The following is a 20,994-nucleotide window of genomic DNA, read 5'->3' as shown; positions in this document are numbered from 1 at the left end:
GGATGTTGGAGTCAGGCAGCAGCCCTTGCTTTCAAGCCCAGTGGGCCTCATAACTGTGTGAGCTTGGACTAGGGGTGTAGGTTCCTAGGGCCTCATCTGAAAAGTGGGGGTGATAATTACAGTTCCCACTTCCGAGGGTTGCTGTGGGGATTGAATGAGATAGCACAGGTCCAACTCTTATCCTTGATAAATGTGCCCCTTACTTAAGGACTTTAGGGATGAGGTGAAGATGAGACAGAAGCTCTCCAAAGGCTCTACCCAGGCAGGGAGCAGAGAGGGAAAGGAGGCAGCGTGGAAGTGGGTGCTCCACCTGCGGCTGCTAAGAGCCACACACAGGAGGGGTGCTAGGAAGTACCGCAGGAAAGGGGGAGCAGGGCCAGGAGACAGAGGGACCCCTCCAAGGCCAAACTGAGGACTTGGGTCCCTGGAACTCATTTGTGAGTTCTAAAAGTTTTCTTGTAGATTCCCCAGGATTTTCTACAGACAAGAGTGCTGTAGAAAAAAAGAGTGCTCATTTTCTACAGACATGAGCCACTGCACCTGGCCACAACCCAGCTTTATAAGGGTTGTAATTGAGATCTGTGCAGAGTTCAGCAAAGCTCTGGAGAAGGAAGTGAATTAACCCAGCCAAGTGGGACGGAGGAATGCCTAAAAGGAAGTGACATCAGAACTGGGTTGTAAAGAACTGAATGTCTTGCCAGGGTAAGAGGACGGGAACAGGCATTCCCGGCAAGAGAGCAGCGTTTGCAAAGGTATGCGGTGTACAGAAGCAGGGCTTGTTTTGAGAGAGTGGAGAATCACAGATGAGGCTGCACAGTAAGGTAACACCAGATGGAAAAAGCTCTGTGTAATGGCTCAAATGTATTGACATATAACTAGCCACTGCCTGGCACCCTGCCTCTATTTCCAGAGTAGACCTGTTTATCTCTTGGGCATTTGTCAAGCTGATTGGAGTAATGAATAAAGGAAAGAGGGCACTGGGAAAGCTAAGCTAATTTATATTAGAAATTACATGATACCCTTCAATAAATCAGAAAGATCGAAGAGTGAGTGAGAAGAGAAAAGGGAATTAAAAGGGAACCAAGGCAACCTGAAGTTTTTGAGAGAGATTTGAGGGTGAGCAGCTGATGCTGTAGCTGGCACTAGGTCGTGACAGATGGGAGAATAAGTTTTTTGTGATGGTGTTGTGTCTGGAATTGGTGGGTTCTTAGTCATACTTCAAGAATGAAGCTGCAGACCCTCGCGCTGAGTGTTACAGTTCTTAAAATTGGTGCGTCTTAAGTTTGTTCTTTCTGATGTTCCAACGTGTTTGTAGTTTCTTCCTTCTGGTGGGTTCACAGTCTCACTGGCCTCAGGAGTGCAACTGCAGACCTGCAGTGAGTGTCACAGCTCTCAAGGCGGCACATCGGGAGTTGTTCACTCCTCCCAGTGGGTTCATGGTTTCACAGGCCTCAAGAATTAAGCTACAAAGCTTCACAGTGAGTGTTACAGCTCATAAACACAGTACACACCCTAACAGTGAACAGCAGTAAGATTTATTGCAGAGTGAGAAAAACAAAGCTCCCACACTGTAGAAAATGACCACAGCAGGTTGCCATTGCTGGCTCCAGCAGCCTACTTTTATTCCCTTATCTGACCCCACCCATATCCTGCTGATTGGTTTATTTTGCAGAGAGCTGATTGGTCTGTTTTACAGAGAGCTGACTGGTCCATTTTTACAGAGTGCTGATTGGTGCGTTTACAATCCCTGAGCTAGACACAGAGTGCTGATTGGTGTGTTTACAATCCTTAAGCTAGACACAGAGTGCTAGAAAAGTTCTCCAAATTGCCACTAGGTTAGTCATATACAGAGTACTGATTGGTGTATTTACAAACCTTGAGCTAGACACAGAGTACTGATTGGTGTTTAACAAACCCTGAGCTAGACACATAGTGCTGATTGGTGCGTTTACAAACCCTGAGCTAGAAGTGGAGCTAGACAGAAAAGTTCTCCAAGTCCCCACTAGGTTAGCTAGATACAGAGTACTGATTGGTGTATTTATAATCCCTTAGCTAGACATAAAGGTTCTCCAAGTCCCTACGAGACCCAGAAGCCCAGCTGGGTTCACCTAGTGGATTCCACACAGGGGCTGCAGGTGAAGCTGCCCACCAGTGCTGCACTGTGCGCCAGCACTCCTCCGCCCCTGGGCCGTCATGGGACCGGGCGCCCTGGCGCAGTGTGCGGTGCGTGTCAGGGAGGCTCCGGCTGCGCAGGAGCCCACGAGTCGGGGGAGGCTCAGGCATGGCGGGCTGCAGGTCCCGAGCCCTGCCCCGCGGGGCGGAGGCAGCTGAGGCCCGGTGAGAATTCCGGCAGTGCTGGGGTATTCGGAACTGGCGCTGGCCCGCGAGCTCAGCGCGCATCTCTGGTTCCCGCCCGCGCCTCTGTCTCCATACCTCCTCGAAAGCAGAGGGAGCTGGCTGCGGCCTCGGCCAGGACAGAGAGGGGCTCCCACAGTGCCGTGGCGGGCTGAAGGGCTCCTCAAGCGCTGCCAGAGTGGACTCTGAGGCCGAGTAGGTGCCGAGAGTGAAGACTGCTAGCATGTTGTCACCTCTCAGTTTTGCCTGTTGGAAAGTCTTCAGTAAAGGTTGAAGTTACTTTTCCATATCATTTTATTTTCTGGATATTGGACTTGGAATTTCTTTTTAATGTGATCATGCGGCCGGGCATGGTAACTTAAGCTTGTAATTCCAGCAGCACTTTGGGAGGCCGAGGCAGGTGGATCACTGGAGGTCAGGAGTTGGAGACCAGCCTGGCCAACATGATGAAACCCCATCTCTACTATAATTTTAAAAATAGCTGGGCTTCATGGTGGGTGCCTGTAATCCCACCTACTCAGGAGGCTGAAGCATGAGAATCGCTTGAATGTGGGAGGTGGAGGTTGCAGTGAGCCAAGATGGCACCATTGCATTCCAGCCTGGGTGACAGAGTGAGACTCAGCCTCAAAAAAAAAAAAAAACACACACACACAAAAAGATACCAGAGGTAGACGGGATGCAAAACAGTCCAGGTTTATTTGGGTTGTTACCCTTGTATCACACATGTGGGGTCAGAAGGTTTCTTTATATTCTGACGACAGTGGCCAGCCATTAGAGTTTTGAGTAGGGGAATTGGATTTGTGGTTTTAGAAAGATCATTTGGCTTCTGTGTGAAAGGGGCCAAAACCAGGAGCAGGAAGACCAGTTAGGAAGCTGTGATAGCGGATGAGAGAAGATGTTGTCAAAGTCCACAACAGAACAGAACAGGGGTGACCCAACCTGCACATCATCTCTGCTCTTCAGTCACCTGTAGTGCAGAGTTTTGAAGTAGGTCTGAGCATGGGACCGTAGTGGTTGGGAAGGAAATGCCATTTACCTATGATGATGATCATCATCATGGGTGATGAAGATCTTTTTTTTTTTCCTGAGATGGAGTCTCGCTCTGTCACCCAGGCTGGAGTGCAATGAAACGAGCTCAACTCACTGCAGCCTCCATCTCCCAGGTTCAAGCAATTCTCCTGCCAAGCCAAGGTCACCCAGTAGCTGGGATTACAAGTGCCCGCCACCACGCCTGGCTAGTTTTTGTATTTTTAGTAGAGACAGGATTTCACAATGTTGGCCAGACTAGTTTCAAACTCCTGACCTAGGTGATCTGCCCACCTCAGCCTCCCACAGTGCTGGGATTATAGGCGTGAGCCAACACGCCCGGCCTTACATTTTCTTTATGTAGATACACAACCATAAGGAGGCCTGTCTGAGCTGCACAGGACTTTGGTCTCCACCTGAGCATCATCTCCCTTTCACTTCTGGAGTGCTTGGAGAGATCTAGACAAGACCACTTTCTTTGTGGTTTCTTGACTTGCCCGCACCCCCTGGGAACTTCCTCTCTCTGAGAGTAAATAGAGTCTGTCCTTAGATAACACTTGCCCGAGACACCAGCCAGAAGTAAGATTTGCTGTCAGTCACTAGGGAAATGATTGCTGTAGGAGCTGGCCAATTAATCAGCAGGACAGAAAGTTCTTGGATGAACTAGGACAGGCCCCAGCCATCCCTGAGGCATATCAAAAACAAGGGGAGAATTGGGAGTCTTACTCACATTTCCATCTCTGGTGGCTTGGCCTAGCATAATACCTGGTACCACGTTACTGTTTAATTAATAGTTTCTGAATATATTAATGAATTAGCATCACATGAAACTCTGAATGCGGTCATGTTGGGTCAGAACTGTGGTGCGTTAAAGACAGGATGCATCTACTTACTCATCACTTACTGACCTCCTCCTACCATGATTCGGCTTTGGTTAGGAAAGTGATTCACAATATTGGTTGCATTGGAACCATCTGGAGAGTTTTAAAAATCCAGGCCAGGCAGAGTGGCTCCTACCTGTAATCCTAGTGCTTTGGGAGGCCAAGGCAGGAGAATTGCTTGAGACCAGGAGTTCAAGGTCACAGTGAGCTATGATCTTGCCACTGCACTCCAGCCTGGGCAACAGAACGAGAACCTGTCTCCAACAAAAATTTTTTTTAATCCTGAAACCCAGACACACCCAGACCAGTTACATCAGAATCCAGTCCAGGAGTGGTGAGTCCTCGGCATCAGTATTTTTTTAAAGCTCTGATTATGATTCCAATGCGCAACCAAGTTTTAAAGCCACTGGGCTAGGTACTGGAAATATAAGTTGTCCTGCCCTTGTAGGGATCAAAGTCTAAGTGAAGGACACCTGAATTCATTCAATGGAATATAGTGGACCGGGCGTAGTGGCTCACGCCTATAATTCCAACACTTTGGGAGGCTGAGGTGGGTGGATCACCTCAGGTCAGGAGTTTGAAACCAGCCCGGCCAACATGGCAATACCCCATCTCTACTAAAAAAATGCAAAAATTAGCCAGTTGTGGTGGCATATGCCTGTTGTCCCAGCTACTCGGGAGGCTGAGGCAGGAGAATCGCTTGAACCCAGGAGGTGGAGGTTGCAGTGAGACAAGATCTTGTCACTGCACTTCAGCCTGGGCGACAGAGTGAGACTCCATCTCAAAAAAAAAAAAAAAAAAAAAAAAATACAGTGTTAAATGCCTTAATAGAGATATGGAGACAATACTGTAGGAACCCGGAAGAAGAAATGCTTAGATATGGCTAAGGGATATAGGAAAGCTTCAGAAAAGAAGGAACAGTTAAGATGGGCTTTGTAGAATAAATAGAAGTTCATTGATACTTTCCTTCCCTCTGCCTCCCTCCCTTCCTTTCTCTTCCCATCTTGTTTATCAACCTTTCCACCTCTCCTTTGTCCTTTTCATTCTTCTCACCTACTTTGTTTCAGGTGGGCTCTGAAAGAGGCCCATAAAGAGACAATAGTAAACATAAATGAAATGCTAATGTGCAAGACACATCCTCTTCCTGGAGAAGAGAATCCTGTATGTAGAGCCCCCCAAAACTGAAAGAACCTGGAGAGTCTGGGGACAGTGAGTTCATTTTTGCTGGGGTGCTGTGGTTCAAAATATGAAGGAAATGTCATACCAACAGCCTAAGGAGTTTGAACTTTTCCTTCAAGGCATTTAGAAGCAAAACAATATATGACAAGATTTAAAACAGTGTTTACCACATCTTGGGTGTTACCTGAAGTGACTGTAAATGTTACAGAAATGTACCATTAACTAATATTGACTCACTGATTTTCAAGTCTTACTTGTATACTTAAGTCCTTCTGATTACCTCCAAGAGAGTCTCAATTTGGTGTTGGGATGTTTTTATTATTTATTTATTTACTTTTTTATTTTGAGAAAGAGTCTCGCTCTGTCACCCAGGCTGGAGTTTAGTGGCACGATCTCAGCTCACTGCAAGCTTGGCCTCCCGGGTTCACACCATTCTCCTACCTCAGCCTCCTGAGTAGTTGAGACTACAGGCGCCCGCCACCATGCCCGGCTAATTTTTTGTATTTTTAGTAGAGACGGGGTTTCACCGTGTTAGCCAGGATGGTCTCGATCTCCTGACCTCGTAATCCGCCTGCCTTGGCCTCCCAAAGTGCTGGAATTACAGGCGTGAGCCACTGTGCCCGGCCAGTGATGGGAGGTTTTTAACACCCATCTTACTCTTGCTAAGGTTTCTCTTTTAAGCCTTCTTCACAATATCTGACTAGAATTAAATCACACTGTTTTACTGTCATTTTATTTATGCCTATGGAAAGTTCTATAGATAACAAAAAAAGATAACTGGTTTTTCATATGTGGTAGTGAAATAAACTTCAGCAAAGAAGTGGATCCATTTAAATTATATATAAAGTAAATGGTGGTATAGGAAAGACAGATCAGCAAAAATGATAATGGGAATAAGTAACTGAAGGAGAGAAATGTGGATTTAGAAAGATTGCTTGCAGTTGACACGGGTGGGGACTACAGGGGGTGAAACTGGAAGCGGGCTGGCCAGTTAGGGGGCTGTTGCAGTATCCCTGGTGAGAGCAAACTTGAGCTTAGATCAAGGCAGCCTCCAAAGGATAAACAAAAGGAGTAGGCGGCTGGCCTCCAGAAGGCCGGTGACAAACAGGAGACACCAGAGCATGTTCTAGGGAGGTGACACTGACTGAAGTCCACTGGGTAGGTTCAGGGGCAGATGAGAGAGACCAAGTCCCAGGGCCTGACCTCAGGTCTAAGGCAGTGAAAGTACTGGGCATGAAGACAAGAATTTTAAATTCCATTCTTGGCCTTGGGTGCCAAGGTGAGCTCATACACAGGAATCAAGGAGCAGGAGGCAGCTTGCTGCTGGATCCTAAACCTGGCTGGGCACCACATTCACCAGGGGAGCTATTAAAAAACACCTAAACCTTAGTGTTTAGACATTAACTGGAATTGCCTGTGCCTTGGGGGAATGGCCAGCAGCCCCTGTGGAAAACAGTTCAAGTCTGCCTTTTCATGCTTCCACTATAGCATGGAGGAGATCAAGGGGTCAGACTGTGTAGACCAGTTCCGGGTCATGCAGGAATGCATGCAGAAATACCCAGACGTCTATCCCCAAGAGTCATTGGTGCCAGTCCAGACCTACTGGATCCTACTGAATCGACTTAGCCGGATCCCAGTGTACGATATATTTCACAGTTGCTCTGATAATTCTTATGAACCCAACCTGGATGTAACCACAGTGTAAAAACCCTTACTACTCAAAGTGAGGTTCGTGGGCCAACAGCATGGGCATCACCTCGGAGCTTGTTGATGCAGAATCTCTGGCCCTACCTCAGACCTCCTGAACCATTTTAACAGGACTCTCAGAAAATGTATTTGCATTTGGAAGTTTAGGAAGCACTGTCCTAGACCAGTGTTTTTTTTTAATCCTGGCTGCACACTGGACCACCTGGGGACCTTCAAACCATAGTGGCTGGGAGTCTGGGAGTGCGGCCAAGGTATCAGTAAGAGTTTTTTTACATTAAGCCCTTTAGGAACACTCAGTTGTAGGAAATAACATAGAGCAATCCTGCATACACTTTACTCAATTTCCTCCAGTGGTAGCATATTGCAAAACTGTAGTAAAATATCACAACCGCCATTGACATAAAGACAATCAAGTACAGAAGAGTTCCATCACCAACGTTGCCTTTCTAACCACATCCCCTTTCCTTCTCACCTCCCCCATCCCTAACCCCTGGCAACCACTAATCCATTCTCCATTTCTATAATTGTGTCATTTCAGGAATGTTATATAAATGTCATACGGTTAGTAACCTTTTGGGACTGCTTTCACTTCACATAATTCTCTGGAGACTCATCCAAGTTGTTGGGAATAGCACTAGTGCATTCCTTTTTACTATTGTGTGGTATTCCACAGTTGGTTTCTCATTCACCTATCAAAGGGTATCTGGTTGTTTCCAGCGTTGAGCTATTATGAATAAAGCTGCTATAAGCATTCATGTTCAGGTTTTTTGTAGGCAAATAAGTTTTAGTTTCTTTGGGATAAATGTCCAGGAATGCAATTACTCAAGTTTACGGTAGTTACATGTTTAGTATTTTAAGAAACCGCTATACTCTTCCAGAATGGTTGTATCATTTTACATTTCCCACCAGAAATATATGAGTGATACAGTTTCTCTGCAGTCTTCATCAGCATTTGGTGTTACCACTGTCTTTTATTTTAGCCATTCTGATGGCTGTGCAGTGATATCTCATTGTGGTTTTGATTTGTACTTTTCTGATGGATAGTAATATTGAACATCTCTTCACAGGCGGATGGGCCATCTGCGTCATCTATTTGATGATGAAATGTTTCCTCATGTCATTTGCCCATTTTCTCATTGGATTGTCTGCTTTTTACTGTTGAGTTTTGAGAGCTCTTTATATATTCTAAATACTAGTCCTTTGTAAGATATGTGGCTGGCAAATATTTTCTCCTTGTCTTTTTATCCTCTTCACAGGGTCTTTCACAGAACAAAATTTTTCCTTTTGATGGAGTCCAATTCATTGTTTTTTCTTTTTGTGGATCATGTTTTTAGTCACAAGTCTGAGAACTTTTAGCTTAGCTGTGGATCCTGAAGATTTCTTCTAATGTGTTTTTCTACAAGTTTTGTAGTTTTACATTTTACATTTAATGGTCTGTGGAGCATTTTGAGTTAATTTTTTGTTTGTTTTTTAGACGGACTCTCGCTCTGTCAGCAGGCTGGAGTGAAGAGGTGCGATCTTCGCTCACTGCGATCCCCGCCTCCCGGGTTCAAAAGATTCTATATTTTTAGTAGAGACAGGGTTTCACCAAGTTGGCCAGGATGGTCTCAATCCCTTGACCTCATGATCTGCCTGCCTCGGCCTCCCAGAGTGCTGGGATTACAGGCATGAGCCACCACCGTGCCCAGCCTGAGTTAACTTTTTTATAAGACATAAGGTTTAGGTTGTTGTTCAGTTTTTGCCTATGATGTCCAATTGTGCCAGCACCATTTGTTGAAAATGCTTTAATTTTTCACCTTTGTCAAAAATATTCACCTGAGAATATTTGTGTGGTTCTATTTCTATTTCTTGACTCTCTCTCTGTTCTATTCTATTAATTTATGTGTCTACTCCTTTGCCAATACCACAAAGTCTTGATTAGTGTAGCTATTAATGTATAGTAGTTTTGAAATTGGGTAGGTCGATTTCTCCCATTTTATTCTCTTTTTCTCAAAATTATTTGAGTTGTTCTAGCTTCTTCACTTTTCCCTATACATTTGAGAAGAGCCTTGTCTATATCTGTAAGACATCTTGCTGATATTTTGATAGGAATTGCATTAAATCTGTATATTAATTTGGGAAGAATTGACATATTTACTCTGTTGAGACTTGCGATCCATAAACACTCTCCATTTATTTACATCTTTGATTTATTTCGTCAGCATGTTGTAGTTTTCAGCACACAGTCCTGTACAAGTTCATCTGAGAATGTGTTGTTTTCCTTTTTCTCCTTGTAGATATTTTCACTGAGTAAAAGATTTTGGGCTGACAGTTCTTTTCTTTCAGCATCTGAAAAATATAATGCCATTTTCTTGTCTCTATGTTTTCTGTGAGAAATCTGCTATCATTCCCATTATGGTAAGGTGTTTTTCTCTGACACTTTCAACATTTTTTGTCTTTCATTTTCAGGAGCTTAATTATTATGTGTTTTGGTGTATATTTGGGGGGCTTATCCTTTTTGGTTAACAGCTTCTTGATTCTGTAGAGTTGCCAAATTTGGGACGTTTTCAGCCATTATCTCTCAAAGCACATTATCATTGCCACCCTTTTTCTCATCTCCTTCTGGGACTATGATTATATGAATGTTAGATCTTTTGTTATAGTCCCACAGGACCCTGGAGTTCTGTTTGTTTGTTTATTTATTTGTTAGTCTGTTTTCCCTCTGATGTTCAGATTTGGGAATTTCTATTGTGTTATCTTCCAGTTTACTGATTCTTTCCTCTATTCCTGCCCTCTTTAAGCCCATCAATTGGGTTCTTTTTTTTTCAGGTAGAAATCATGTTTCCTTTTAATTGAATATTTAATTCACAATGTTCCCTCTCTTGCTGCTGCTCTGGTAATAATTAGGTCCCCACCTCTCAAGAACATTGCACCTGGCCAGACTGAGAGCCAGTGTGAACATGGGCCCCAAACCAGGGCTTTCAGAATAACAAGGAACAGCCAAGCCAGCCTCTCCCTTCACTTAGAAAGGGACTGTGAATGCGAGGGTCCAAATCTTCACCATCCAAACACAGAAAACCAGGAGCTCAACACCAACATGGAAACCAAAATGTATCAGGAATGAAGTGCAGTACCCAGTCACATACTCAAGGTCAAGATGGGTTTGCAGAAATCGTATCTGACCATCTGGCCTCTGCTAGTAGAGGCCCCACCCCAGCATTTTTAAGAGAAGATGTTTTTGTTTCTATTACTTGTATTATTTCCCCAAGGGGTACAAAATCTACTAAAAGGAATATAATGAATCAGAATAAATCAGCTCACTCACAAGAAACCTTCCTGGGTAACGGTTTTTAGTTGCTGAGCTTATTCAGCACATGATTTCAAAGTGGCAAAATTCAGGGCAATCTGAGAAGAGAATTCAAAAGTGGCAGCTACAGGTTTGGGTAGGACACACATACATACAACTCCCATTTTTTTTCAGTGTATATGTCAAGAGGTCAAGACCCCGATCATCAAAATAAGTTATTTTGTGTATTACAGTGCACAGGACACCAGAGGGAAAGACACTTTCTTGGAAGGTGACGACAAGGCCTTTTGCAAAAGGTCCACTCCAAAAGGACTGGAGCCCAGTGCCTTGTGGCCTTCATTAACTTGACCCCTCCTCTTCTTTGGTTGCAGTGGCCTCAGTGGGAGCTGTTTCTTCTGCTTGTTCTGCTGGCTGCTTCTCCCTTTCCTCTTCCTCATCCTCATCCTCTTGGGGGTAGAGGTCTGGGTATTTCTGCATGCATTCCTGCATGGCCTGGAACTGGTCTACACAGTCTGACCCCTTGATCTCCTCCGTGCTATAGTGGAAGCAGGAAAAGGCTGACTTGAACTGTTCCCCACAGGGGCCGCTGGCCATTAGCCCAAGGCATGGGCAGTTCCAGTTAATGTCTCCATTGGCAGTATCTATCCATGCTCCTCATATGGATCATTGGGTTCATCAGCCACCGATTCTGCATTGCTTGGAGTTTCATGGTCTTCTTTGGTTACAAATATGATTTGATCCTTCCCATCCTGCCAGCAGTAGGACATGGCTGCAGCCCAGCCCTGAGACCTTGCAGAAGCGGCAGCAGCTGCAGCTTCACGCCATGACCTCCCTCTCCTCAGGCAGGGCGGGCACCTCTGGGTTCTTATTTCAACTATTATTTCCATTCTAAATTTCCATTGGTTCTTCTTTATATTTTCTATTTCTTTGCTGAGACTTTATTTTTTTAATTTGTCTCAAGTGTGTTCACATTTGCATGTTGAAGCATTTTTATGATGATTATTTTAAATGTTTTGTCAGATAATTCTAACACTTCTGTCATCATGGTATCTATTAATTGCTTTATTTATTCATTTTTAAATTTATCTTTATTTTTATTTTATTTATTTATTTTTTAAAGACAGAGTCTTGCTCTGTTCCCCAGGCTGGAATAGAGTGGCATGATCATAGCTCACTGCAGCCTCAAACTCCTGGTTTAAGCAATCCTGCTGCCTCAGCCTCCCAAGTAGCAGGGACTACAGATGCACATCACCATGCCTGGTTAATTTTTTAAAAAATTTTTGTATAGATGGGGTCTTGCTATGTTCCCCAGGTTGCTCTCAAATTCCTGGGCTGAAGGGATTCTCCTGCCTCAGCCTTCCAAAGTATGATTGCTTTTTTTCTTTCTTTGAGATGGAGTCTCACTCTGTCACCCAGGCTGGAGTGCAGTTGTGCAATCTCGGCTCACTGCAAGCTCTGCCTCCCAGGTTCACACCATTCATGAGCCACCGTGCCCGGATAGTATGATTGCTTTTTAAAAATCCTATTTGGGCCAGGTGTGGTGGCTCACACCTGTAATCCCAGCATTGTGGGAGGCTGAGGCAGGCAGATCACGAGGTCAGGAGATCGAGACCATCCTGGCTAACACGGTGAAACCCCATCTTTACTAAAAATGCAAAAAATTAGCCGGGCATGGTGGCATGTGCCTGTAGTCCCAGCTACTTGGAAGGCTGAGGCAGGAGAATGGCTTGAACCCGGGAAGCAGAGGTTGCAGTGAGCCGAGATCACACCACTGCACTCCAGCCTGGGCGACAGAGTGAGACTCTGTCTCGCAAAAAAAAAAAAAAAAAAATCCTATTTGAATTCCCTTCTCATTTTTTGATGTGAAGAATGACTTTCAATTGAAATATGGAAATTTTAGGTATTATGAGACCTAGGATCATATTTAAATCTCCTAATTTATCTGGTTTTGACTGACACTGCCGTAGCAGGGGAAGCCGGAGGACACAAGGGGAGAGTGTGCTGCCTCATTACTTCCAGGTGAAGGTAGATGTCCTGGCTCCCCACTTAGCTTCTCTTGACACCTGAAGGGTGTGGGTTCCTCATTATTGCTGAGCAGATGTGGGAGCTCCATCTCCCCACTAGGCCACTGAAGATAAGTCCCCAGCTGGGAGGGATGAGAGTACCTCCTCACTGCTCCCCATGCACCCCTACTGACACCGTGGGAGTGGGTGCAGGGCTTGTCACCACCTGACAGGATGCAAGTCCCAGCTCCCTGCTAGGAATGGCGGGGACACCACCCCAGCAGGGAGAGTTGAGTCACTTCATTACAGCTTGACAAGGGTGGAAGTCTTGGCTTCCCTCCCTCCTTCGCCTCATCTGGCTAGGACAGGAATGGGGCACAGTGTTTTTCTATGGTGTTTGGCTGAAATAGAGCAGGTGTTGTGTAAAAGTTTTCTATTTTGCTAGGCAGCCCCTTTCCCAGTCCTTTGGCTAGACACAGCAGGCTTTTGTTTTGCCTGTGCCGATTGCCATTTCTGAGCTGCCAGCTTCTTCAGCTCAAACTCTCTGATGTATGTGGCCAAACAAAAGCCCGGGGAACTCATCACAGTGTCATTCATTGAGTCCCAGTGTTCCTCACTGCTTTGCCTTTGCCTCTCCACCTGTCAGAGTCTTCTTCTATTTGCTTTAAATGTAACATCCAGAGTTTTGGTTGTACTTAGCAGAATAGAGAAAAGTGCCTCTACTCATCTTCCTGAAAGAAGACATCTCAATATGTTTTAAAAGCTTTTGACACAGTGGCTCACGCCTGTAATCCCAGCACTTTGGGAGACTGAGGCAAGTGGATCATTTGAGGTCAGGAGTTTGAGACCAGCCTGACCACTATGGTAAAACCCCATCTCTACTAAAAACATAAAAATTAGCCAGATGTGGTGGCAGGCGCCTGTAATCCCAGCAACCTGGGAGGCTGAGGCAGGAGAATCACTTGAACCTGGGAGGCAGAGTTTGCAGTGAGCTGAGATCATGCCATTGCACTCCAGCCTGGGTGACAGAGTGAGACTCCGTCTCAAAAAAAAAAAAAACTCTCAGGCAGGCAGAGTCGAGAATTACGGGTATAGGCTGGCACCTCCATGAGAATAGGAACTGTGTTCATCCCTTGGCTATCATAATATCTGTACCTGGCAAGAATATTCATCAGTGAAGATTTTGTGGATGGTCTGACGGAAGGAAGGGAGAATGAATGGATAAATAGATGAATGAATAAGTGAATCATCTGTGAATATCAGAATAGAACTAGGAACCAGATCGAGTCACACTCATCTATGCCCTATATATAAATAACTTCTATATATAAATAACCCGTATGTATAAATAGCCTGGCCCCAGAACCAGCAAGAGGGCTTGACCAGCAGGTGGTGCTAAAGAGCCCCAGGTGTGGGATGAGGTGGCAGCTGCAGGCAGGTGTCCATCAGGTCACTTGACTGAAAGAGACGAAAGTTACAGGAACTCCTAATCACCTGGGAGCTCTCTCTTATAAGTGCCGCATCTGCCTCTCTTTTTCTCCTGCCAGCTCTTTTATTTAGTTCAATATCATCAATCACTTTTTTCTTCCTCAAGAAGAGAACAGCCTGAATAACTTTGGTCTTTGAAAGTATATTGCTCAGAGTTTCGTCTCCAAGGATTCAAAGCAAAATGAAAACATTATTCATCATGTCCTGAAATGATACTTGTGTGTGTGCTGGGTTTGGTAGTGTAATCACTGTGTCCTTGTCTCATGTTAGCACGGATATCCATATTTTCAAATTCCTTGGAATCTTTATTCAAAGCATTTGTTTATTTTCCTCTTTTCACTGTGAAAAAGAGGATGATGTATTCACTATATCCCTTTCTCATGCTAGCACGGATGTCCATGTTTTCAATTCCCTGGAATCTTTATTCGAAGTGTTTATTTATTTTATTCTCTTCACAATGAAAAAGAGGATGGGGTAGGGGAGTATGTGAAGTTCACTGGAAGGTCTTAGCAGATGGGTGCCACTTGGGCCTTTAAGTGAAACTTGCTCTTCAGTCACTCTGGAATCTCTTAGTGCAGGCACCAAGCCCTAAAAGCTACAGAAGCCTCTGCTTCCACATCATTAAAATGGGGGGCAGAATTATTTTGGTGAGGTCACCAGCACGATGAGGATTAAATGACGCAATATGGAAAATCTCCCAGCCTGATGCAATCATGAAAATATTACTTTTCTTTTTCTTCTTTTTTTTTGAGACAGAGTCTCACTCTGTCGCTCAGGCTGGAGTTCAGTGGCATGATCTCGGCTCACTGCAACCTCTGCCTCTCAGGTTTAAGCAATTCTTCTGCCTCAGCCTCCTGAGTAGCTGGGATTACAGGCATGTGCCGCCATGCCCAGCTAATTTTTTTTTTTTTTGTATTTTTAGTAGAGACAGAGTTTCACCATATTAGCCAGGGTGGTTTCAAACTGCTTACCTTGTGGTCTGCCCGCCTCGGCCTCCCAAAGTGCTGGGATTATAGGCATGAGCCACCGCGCCCAGCCTCTCTCTTGCTTTTTGAGGTTAGAATGTAAGAGATAACTGAGCTGGGCTTTTAATGCTGCCTTTTTTTTTTTTTTTTTTTTTCCCATTTAGTGATAATATCCTTCAGCTTTCCTTTCCTGCACTTAGCTTTAAAAATTCCAGCCTCTCACACCAGGGCTGGGGGTTGTGGGGAGTATACAGACAAACAAGTTCAGTCTCTTAAACCAAATTATAAAATGAGGGAAGATCACAGACGTGTAGGAGGAAAGGGTTTGATGTAGCTCAGTCATTCCTCTCCTTCCACTTCCGATGACTAATTTAGAAGTTACGCATAACATCTCACTGCCCCTTTTACAAGAAACCATGGGATCTATTTTATCTAAATCTCGGTTCTGGTTAAAGCAGTTCTTCTGCTAAAAAACTAGTTTGTTTTCATTTAAATGATACTGAGAATCTTATAACTGATCCTGTTTCCCAACACTGGTGCAGTGAAATGGATTTTGAAAACAGACAGATCTGGAACCCAAAACAGCCTCTTTCTTAATCCACTGAAAAAATTTTAAAACAACTTGATTGAGGTGTAATTTTCCTATCATAAAATTCACCCATTCTAAGTGAATCATATAATTCAGTTATCATATATTCAGTTAGTAAATTTACAGAATTGTATAATCATCATCAGAATCCAATTTTAGAACATTTCTGTCTTTTCCAAAAGATCCCTTCCTGTTCCCCGCTCCAGGCAACCACTAATCTATTCTCTGTCTCTATAAATTTGCCTGTTCTGGACATTTCATATAAATTGAATCGTTCGATATGTTGCCTTTTGTGTCTGACTTCATTCACCTACCATGATGTTTTTCCAGTTCCTCCATGTTGTAGCTTGGAATAGTACTGTGTTTCTTTCTAATGACAAATAGACCACATTTTAATCAAAATCCATTCACCAGTTGATGAACATTTGGGTTTTTTCCACTTTTTGGTTGTTATGAATAATGCTATGAATATCTGCATACAAGTGTTTTTGTGGTCACATGATCAGTTCTCTTGGGTATATATCTAGGTGTGGAATCAATCACTGAGTCATATGGTAACCATGTTTAACCATTTGAAGAACTCTCAGACTGCTTTTCACAGTAGCTACACCATTTTACATTTCCACCAGCAGTGTTTGAGAGTTCTTATTTCTCCACATCTTCACCACCACTTGTTATTGTCCTTCTTTTTAAATTATAGTCATCCTAGTATATGTGAAGTGGTATCTCACTGTGGTTTTGATTTTTCATTTCCCTAATGACTAATGATGTTGAACATCCTTTCATGTGCTTTTGAGCCATTCCTATATCTTGTTTGTTGAAATGTCTATATAAATCCTTTGCCTATTTATAAATTGGGTTATTTATCTTCTTGTGATTGAGTTGGAAGAGTTCTTTATATATTTTGGATATATCAGATATATGATATATCATATATATGACCTATAAATATTTTCTTCCATTCCATAGCTTTTCATTTTCTTAGTGGTACCTCTTGAAACCCAAAAGTTTTTCATCTTGAGGAAGTCCAATTTAGCAGTTTTTAAAAATTCCTTATGCCTTTGGTGCTGTATCTAAGACAATCTTTGCCTAACTCAAGGTCACAAAAATTTAGCTTTTACATTTAGGACTATCATCAATTATGAGCTGATTTTTGTGTATGATGTGAGGGAAAGGTCTAAATTCATCCTTCTGCTGGTAGATCTCGGTTGTTCCAGCATATGAATTAATTGCATTTTGTCTGCTGCCTTCTTCTATCCCCTCCTCTATTTTAGCATTCCCAGAGGTGAGCAACACTCCCCCTCCTGCCCCCAGTGGCAGCCCCCCACCCCCCACTCACCCCACTTATAAAATCTGGAGTTTTTGCATGAAATCTTTTAGTTTTTAAATGTTGTCAATTATTCAATTGTTTCATTTGTCTTCTTGATACATCAGATATATATCAGATATATGAGACCAACAGATTGTCTTGATGGCACAACTCCAATCCCAGAGTTCCAGAAGAGAGGACTGGGCTGACTGGTCTGTTCTGGGTCAGAGGACAGCTTCTGGTTCAATCACGTGTGCCCAGGGGTCAGGGTTACATAGTCTAATTATGGCTGCCAGAGCCCACCCTAGGTGAGGCGATGGTTCTCAGAGAGGAGGCTTGACTTGAGCTGGGCAAATACCCCAAAAGGTGTCCACTCCTGGGTCATTATCTTATATTCAGCATTCTGCATGCCCTATGAACCAGCTTGAGGTTTCTACCTGGGGGCTTGAAAATTTTGTTTTGTTTTTTTTACCCTGTGTAGTGTTCAAGAAGACAAATGAAATATTTCAATTGAATAATTGACAGCATTTAAAAACTAAAATATTTCATGTAAAAACTCCAGATTTTGTGTTTCCTTTTAAAAACAGGCAGATCTGAGTCTGCAGCAGTTGGTGGCACGTGAGTGGCAGCTGCCCCTTCAAGCAGAGAACAGGCTCTCCAGGTTGCCTTGGTCCCTAACACTCCCTCTTGCTCCACACACAGTCCTCTGTTCTTAGTAACTTTTCTTCTCTGACTCTGTAGACTCTTTGCATGTGTACCTTCACCCCTGGAAAACCCACTGGGGCCTCTGCCTGCCCACAAGGTCATCTGCCTCTTGCATCTTACCCAGAGGCTGACTCTTAAGCCAGAACTCCTCTAGATTCTAAGTCAGTCAGGTTCCTGTAATACTAGGCCCATAATGGCATTTTGCTATTTGCAGTCTGCTCTATTCATCACAACCAGTGGCATTGATAAGCCTGGGTGTTTCATGGAAATTATGGCCTGGCCAGACTTAATGAGACTATGCAGTGCTGGAGCACCTTCATGCATGACACCTCTTTCTCAGAATTAGATCAAATAAATTAATGTTCTGACTGACTTGACTAGAATAACCAGCCCACAAATGAGGAAGAGAATAGAGCAGTTTGGACTGGGGAGTAGCAGGTGAGGCAGTTTAGAATGAATCAAGAAAGGAATCCCAAACTCTCACTTTGTACTAGAGAAAATAAAAGATGTGCTAAGCATGTGGAAAACATTTATTTTTATTTTTTATTGAAGAAATCTATTCTATTTTGTATTTTTCAAAATGAATGCAGTTAGCTCTTATTTTCCCTATTATAAAATGAAGACAATCTCATTGTTGAAATCCTGAGAAATACCAAATATAATAAATATCATCCAGTACCCAGAGAAAACCATGGTTGATGTAACAAAGATTCACCCTGGATAGAAGCCTGTTAGTTAACAGAATTAACTTTGTCCTGTGCAAACAAACCATGTCTTCCATAAATGTAATTTCATCATAAGCATTTTCCCATTTCATTGCTGGTGCTCCGTAATGATTATCAATGACCCCATGATATTCTATTCTGTAGCTACTGAGAGGTGAAGCCAGCTGTACTTCCTGGGTGGAGTGGGGACTTGGAGAACTTTTCTGTCTTACCAGAGGATTGTAAAATGCACCAGTCAACGCTCTGCTCTGTAGGTAGCAAGGAGATTGTAAAATGCACCAATCAGCGCTTTCTAAAACACACCAATCGGCAGGAGTCTAAAAGTAGCCAATAGCAGGGAGGACTGAAAAAAGGGCACTCTGATAGGACAAAAATGGAACATGGGAGGGGACAAATAAGGGAATAAAAGCGGGCCACCCCAGCCCATCAGGGGGAATCTGCTTGGGTCCAGTTCTGGGCTGTGGAAGAGTTCTTTTGCTCTTAACAATAAATCTTGCTGCTGCTGCTGCTGCTGCTGCTGCTTTGGGTCCATGCCATCTTTAAGAGCTGTTAACAGTTGGCTGGCGCGGTGGCTCATGCTTGTAATCCCAGCTCTTGGGAGGCCGAGGCAGGCAGGTCAGGAGATCAAAACCATCCTGGCTAACATGGTGAAAACCCGTCTCTACTAAAAATACAAAAAATTAACTGGCCTTGGTAATGGGTGCCTGGAGGTGCCTGTAGTCGCAGATACTCAGGGAGGCTGAGTCAGGAGAATGGCGTGAACATGGAAAGTGGAGCTTGCAGTAGCCGAGACTGCGACACTGCACTCCAGTCTGGGCAACAGAGCAAGTCAGTCGCCAAAAAAAAAGAAAAAGCAGTAGCACTCACCGCGAAGGTCCGCGGCTCCATTCTTGAAGTCAGCTGGACTAAGAACCCTCCGGAAGGAACCAGCTCCAGATACACTATCTCAAGATACATTTAGTTCCCAAATGCCAGTTCATTTCCCTTCATTTCTTGTCGTAAATAACGTTGCAGTGAGCATCTTTGTGCATAAATCTTTATTTACGCGTTAGATTACCATGAGATGAATTTCTAACTATAAAGTGGTCAGGGAAAAGTAGAAAAGTGGGACCCAAAGGTATGGAACAGTATTTGTCAATGGGATAAATCCTACTTCAAACTTCTGTAAGTCGGAACTTCCTTTTGAAAATTGTGCCTACACTTTCTGCACTTAGTACATCTACGCTGGCTTCTGCTGCTCTTGTATTGGTTTGGGTCTCTCTGTTTTTTTTTTTTTTTTTTTGAGGTGGAGTCTCGCTCTGTCACCAGGCTGAAGTACAGTGGCGTGATCTCAGCTCACTGCAACCTCTGCCTCCTGGATTCAAGCGATTCTTCTACCTCAGCCTCCCCAGTAGCTGGGACTACAGCTGTGTGCCACCACATCTGGCTAATTTTTGTATTTTTAGTAGAGACAGGATTTCGCCATGTTGGCCAGGCTGGTCTCGAACTCCTGACGTCAGGCAATCCACCACCTGCCTTGGCCTCCCAAAGTGCTGAGATTACAGGTGTGAGCCACTGCGTCCGACCCCGGGTCTCGTTTTTTAGGGCTTATCCAGTAAACCTCTGTTGAGCACCTGTCATGTGCCAGACTGGTGCCAGGCTCAGGAGAAATGACGGCAAGTGAAAATGCAGGGTCTCTGCTGTCAGCGAGGGGCACGTCCCCATGGTATTGCACTTCAGAGGCAGAAATAGTGGACATTCCCCATGGCCTGGAGTTGCTCCGCATTTAGTTGGAGGAGAATCAGCTGAAGAATGATAATCCCACAAAAAAGTTGATATAAGAAGGGCATGTTAGAAGTTGAGGATACCAAGAGAAAGGAAGAAGTAAGAGTTTCAAGGCAAAAGAATGTTCTAGGCAGGGGAATGGCATCAACGTGTAAAGGAGCTTACTTACACGTTGGTCCTAACGTGTACTTCCAGACTCGTCATTCTGTGCTCCAGGAACTTCCAATGACTCCTCCCAATTCCTCAAACTCAGTTGTGTACTTTGGTTCTTTCTTCTACTGAGCCTTAAATACCTCTTTCTTCCCGCTGGCGAACTTCTACCCATCCTTCAGAGCCTAGCTTGCCTATCACTTCTTCTCTGATGTCGTTTCTGACATCCTCATGCTGCCTTGAGAGAGGCAGTTCTTCCCTCTGCTTCCAGCTACCTGCTTTGATCTTACTTCGGTCACCATATTTGTCCCAGCTGCATTCTAGGATTTTTAATTTAATTGTTTTGATGCTGTTTATCTTGTGTATTTCTTCGCATGCTAATTTACTAACTCCTTGAAGTCAGGGATAGTATTTCAATTAGGATTTGATTTGGCTGTATGTGATAGAAAACACTAGCTAACAATGGCTTCCATGAAATAGACGTGAGGTCCAGAGGTGGGCAGTCCTAGCTGATATGGCAGCCCCATGATCATCAGGGACCTCAAGTCTGTCCCGATGGCCACTTCACTTTCTTAATTGTATGACTTTTCCTTATGGTCCCCAAGATGGCTGCTTAAGTACTACTCATCATATCCACATTCCAGCCAGCTAGAAGAATGAAAGGCCAAAGAAAAGTACACACCTTTATTTTAAGGCTGTTTTCTGGAAGTTGCAAACAACACTTGCATTTACATCCCATTGGAATTTAGTCACATGGTCACGCCCAGCTACAAAGGAGTCTGGGAAATGTAGTTTCTATTCCAGGCAGTTGTATACTCAGCTGAGAAGCAGAGTTCTAGTCTTAGACATGAGAGGAGACTAT

At 44.0% G+C, this 20,994-nt stretch overlaps 1 protein-coding gene and 1 pseudogene across 5 annotated transcripts in view; one reads left to right on the top strand and one right to left on the bottom strand.

The window, feature by feature from the left end:
* The window catches only part of HRH1 (histamine receptor H1), a 110,749-nt gene that overhangs the window by 72,314 nt on the left and 17,441 nt on the right, over positions 1–20,994 (top strand). Inside the window, exon 1 of one of the 4 annotated variants that reach the window (XM_023218435.1) lies at positions 684–752. The exons of 2 other annotated variants lie outside the window; for them this stretch is intronic. The gene's annotated coding sequence lies outside the window, so the exon portion shown is untranslated. Of the gene's footprint in view, positions 1–683; positions 822–20,994 lie in introns of those variants that run through there. One more of the 4 variants, XM_023218434.1, reaches the window with a different exon arrangement.
* LOC111546923 lies at positions 9,945–11,567 on the bottom strand (annotated as a pseudogene). Its single transcript, XR_002732976.1, has one exon. The product of XR_002732976.1 is annotated as a mitochondrial intermembrane space import and assembly protein 40 pseudogene (transcript).

This window comes from Piliocolobus tephrosceles, chromosome 2, assembly GCF_002776525.5.
Source record: "Piliocolobus tephrosceles isolate RC106 chromosome 2, ASM277652v3, whole genome shotgun sequence".
Taxonomy (NCBI): Eukaryota; Metazoa; Chordata; class Mammalia; order Primates; family Cercopithecidae; genus Piliocolobus; species Piliocolobus tephrosceles.
Note: the sequence above shows the minus strand (reverse complement) of the source record. Positions and strands in the feature narration are given on the sequence as shown.